General features: G+C 36.3%; 1 non-coding gene across 1 annotated transcript; it reads left to right on the top strand.

Annotated features, from left to right (window-relative positions):
- Window positions 1-1,111: 1,111 nt before the first annotated feature.
- On the top strand, window positions 1,112-1,218 carry LOC115286097. Its single transcript, XR_003905857.1, has one exon. It is a non-coding gene; the product is annotated as a U6 spliceosomal RNA (small nuclear RNA).
- Window positions 1,219-4,516: the final 3,298 nt, after the last annotated feature.

Raw genomic sequence — 4,516 nt, 5'->3', positions numbered from 1 at the left:
ATTTAAATAATCATCAGAGTTGACATTTGATTGTTAAAAGGTGTGAAATAAAAAGATAAAAGGTCTAAAATTGAGTCCTAAACACTTCAATTTTAGAAATAGGCAAGTGGAGAAGATATTCGCAAAAAAACAAAACAAAACAAAACAAACAACCTCGTGAATGAGAAACTTGTTATTCAGAACAAAAACCAAGACAGACATGCATCTGGAAGCCAAGTGAAGACTGTTCTGAGAGACGCATTAGTTGTCAAATGCTTTTGCTAGGTCAGCAGATGGGGAGAAAACGGAAAGCAAGGCAGAGTAACTTCAGGGGAGTTGAGAGCACAAAACCCTCCATGTGGTGTGCTCAAGGTTGAATAAAGGAAAATCATTTAGAGGGTATTAGTGAAGACAGTTGTTCTGAGAAGGTTTGCTTTAAAGTAAAGGCAAAAATATGATATAGTGACTGGGGAGAGGAGAGAGATCCAAGGGGAATTGTAGTATAGGAGACAGTTTAGAATTTTTTCTGTTTATGAGAAAATCTCAGAGAAAAAGCAATGACAGAGCAAAGGGAGATTTGTGGAAGCAGTGTACTTGAATGGTTTAGAAACTGGCAAACAAGTGGAAGAGTTGGTCATTGCTCAGAGCACAGATAGTTGATACCAATAGACATAGTTCAGGTATAGGTGCAGAGAGGTGGGTGAATGTATCTGTTGGTACTTCTTGAAATTCTCTTAATAATTTAGCTTTCTCAGAATAGTAGCATGCTAGGTCATGGACGGAGAATGAGCATGAGAGTGTAGGTGTTTAGGATTTGAGGAGTGAGAAGATGATTTAAAATAGTATCATGGAAAGGGGGAGAGAAGCTGCATTGCACATCATTAAAAGCTCACTTGATTTTTATGGTCATATTTAAAGTGATATGTTGTGTTTTTCTCTAGCATGTTCAACTGCACATCTGGGAAGGAGTGGAAAGGGAGACAAGTAGGAAGTAAATAAAGACCCTGGCATTGCCAAGAGAATAAAGCAAAGTGAGTGAAAGGCAGAGGTGGGGGTCAGGGTGTGGTTATAATGACCGAATGTAGAATTCAAGCAGGAAAAGAAAAAGGAGGGAAATAGAAATATGAGCATGGTGGTCGCTTTGGCAGCACATATACTAAAATTGGAACCATACAGAGAAGATGAGCATGGCCCCTGGGCTAGGATGACACACAAATTTGTGAAGAGTTCAATATTCTTAGCTTCTGCATGGCAAAGGAAACAATAAAACTAATAGGCAACCAACAGACTTGGAAAAGATAGTTGTAAATGACATATCAGATAAAGGGCTAGTAGCCAAAATCTATAAGGAACTCACCAAAGTCCACATCTGAGTAACAAATAATCCAGTGAAGAAATGGGCAGAAGACATGAATAGACTTTCCCAAAGAGGACATCCAGATGGCCAACAGACACATGAAACAATGATCAACATCACTCATCATCAGGGAAATACAAATCAAAACTGCTCTGAGATACTACCTCATGCTGGTCAGAGTGGATAAAATGAACAAATCAAGAGACTATAGATACTGGTGAGGATGTGGAGAAATGGGCACCCTCCTACACTATTGGTGGGAATGTAAACTGGTGCAGCCACTCTGGAAAACAATGCAGAGGTTCCTCAAAAAATTCACAATAGAACTCCCGTATGACCCAGCAATAGCACTGCTAGGAATTTACCCACGGGATACAGAAGTGCTGATGCATAGGGGCACATGTACCCCAATGTTCATAGCAGCACTGTCAACAATAGTCAACCCATGGAAAGAGCCTAAATGTCCATCAACTAATGAATGGATCAAGAAGATGTGGTTTATAGATACAAAGGAATACTACACAGCAATGAGAAAGAATGAAATCTGGCCCTTCATAGCAACGTGGATGGAACCCAAGGGTGTCATTCTAAGTGAAATAAGTCAGGCAGAGAAGGACAGATTCCATTCGTTTTCACTTATAAGTGTAACAGGAGACACTTAACAGAGGACCATGGGGATGGGGAAGGGGAAAAATAGCTAAGGTGAGGGAGGCAGGCAAACCATGAGAGAGTCTTAAATACTGAGAACAAACTGAGGGTTGATGGGGGAGAGAACTGGGGGAAGGGGGATGATGGGCATGGAGGAGGGCACTTGTTGGGATGAGCACTGGGTGTTATATGGAAACCAACTTGACAATAAATTATAAAAAATAAAATAAAAGTGAGAAAAAAGAAATATGAGCATGGGTGAAAGGTAATGAGATGGATTAATGGATTGTAGAACCTATAAGTTAAAGAGCTTCTTGGAGTTCGGGTTTCAGACCAAATGAACTGGAAAGATGGGATGCAGTTGTTGGGAGAAAGGATGCTTGTAAATAAAATTTGAAGGGATTATAGCTACTGGTAATGACATTTTAGGGTATGATCTTTGAAGCAAATAGGTAGGGACACAAGCATTAAAGGGAAAAAAATCAAAGAAATGTAGGTAAAATTATTGAAAGAATCATCTGAGTAAATATTAAATTTTTAAGAAATTATGGAAGGAGTAGTGGTGGACAGTGACCATGAACCAGGAGGTAAGCTTCTCTAGGAATGGAAGATTGACAGGAAAGTCAGATACTAACTGCAGGAAACAGGGGTACTAGAGAGGATAGTCTCATGACTAGGGATCAGAAGGTATTTTTTAAAGAGCAAGGAATAGGAATTTTCTATAAATGAAAATCAAGAAGAAGGCCTAATGCACCTCTGAGAGAAATATGCAGTGTGTTAATAGGCAAATCTGTGCCACATATGTGACAGTATGATCAGGGAAGCACAATTCATTATAGACATAGGAAGTGAAGATTATGATTTTTGCTGATGACTGTGAATGGAACAATCAATTAAATATTTTCATATTTCATGCTTTAGTAATGGCATTACATTTCCAAGAAAATTGATGTAGAGGAGAAATAACCTGCACACATGTAGATATTATTGAACCAGACCATAGTTCAATTGTATTAATGATTCACCTCGCGCTATGCACTAGTGATCCAGGTGATGGATTCAAGGCCACAGGGTCAGAACAGCCTCTGGGCTTTATGAACCACTTTTATTCCTGGAACTCCAGGATATCTTTATGACAAAGTAAAGTTTGTGTTCCATTAGCCTAGTCAGATGGGAAATAAAACAATGGTAGGAGATTTTGAAAATAAGACAGTTGCTCTGGTATTAAATGTATATTTAGCAAATTGTTAAAAATATATCCAAAGCAAGCTGTAGGAACATTAAGTAGAAAGACCACTCCACTAGACTTGGGTTCTAGTGTTACTTCCCACTATTTATTCAAACTTGTTGGGCTTTGATTTTTCCTCTATATAAACTAAGAGTGTCAGACCAGATAAATTCTTAAGGTCATAGCTCTAAAATTCGAATATCTTAATCTACTGACAAGGCAAAAAATAAAATTTTTTATATAACAACTTTCCTGTAAACTTTGCATTAAAGTATTTGAAAACATTTATTTATGTAGTTGAAAATTGGAAAGTCCAATAAATTATAGTAAGTAAACATTGTTTTTGGTCTAGGAAAGAATGATAGAATAATAGATGATATAAATGACACAAAAATGGTATAAATTTAAATAAAATTAAGAAGCCAAAACCATTTCTAGAAAAAAAATGTGGTTACAGGACCTTATTCTTCATCAACCATATGAGGTGGGTTTGAAATAAACACTATCCTTGAGACTTTTTCCTCTATCATATTCAAAGCCCTCTTTAATAATAAACAGTATTTGTTTCCATTACATGTTTTTGATGTAAGTAGATAAATATAAAGAGACTCAAGTTTGTAGCAGAATATTTTTAAAAATGGCATTTATGTCCATTTTTAACCTGAAGACTAGATGCTAAAGAATGAAAACATTAATATCATGACTACATGTTATCCATTGCTATTTCTAGGACTTCCAATCCTATGTTAAATAAATGTGCTGAGAGTAGACATCCTTGTCTTGTTTCTGACCTTAGAGGAAAACTTTCAGCTATTCACCACTGAGTATGAGGTTAGCTATAAGCTTGTCATCGTGGACTTTATTATAATTTTGAAGTATATTTGCTTCATACCAAATTTGCTAAGAGTTTTTATTGTAAAAGATGCTAAATTTTGTTAAATGTTTTTTTCTGCATCTATTGCGATCATATGCTATCTTTTCTTTTGTTAATACAGTGTATCACATTGATTTTTCAGATGCTGAACCATCCTTGCATTTCTGATATAAATCCCACTTGATCAGAATGCATGCTCCTTTTGATATACCTTTGAATTCAGTTGGCTAATATTTTATTGAAAATTTTTCATCTGTGTTCATCAGGGATAGTAGTGTATAGTTTTCTTCTTTTGCAATGGTCTTGACTGGTTTCTTCAAATGTTAATGACTTTAAACAGCAATAAATATTTTTTATCTCTCAGTGTCTATGAGCAAATTCAAGAGCATTTTGGGTAAGCAATTTTGGCTTGAGGTTTCTCATGATGTTA

The sequence above is a fragment of the Suricata suricatta genome, chromosome 2 (genome assembly GCF_006229205.1).
Source record: "Suricata suricatta isolate VVHF042 chromosome 2, meerkat_22Aug2017_6uvM2_HiC, whole genome shotgun sequence".
Classification (NCBI taxonomy): domain Eukaryota; kingdom Metazoa; phylum Chordata; class Mammalia; order Carnivora; family Herpestidae; genus Suricata; species Suricata suricatta.
The sequence above is the reverse complement of the archived record's forward strand: the minus strand, read 5'-3'. Positions and strand labels throughout refer to the sequence as shown.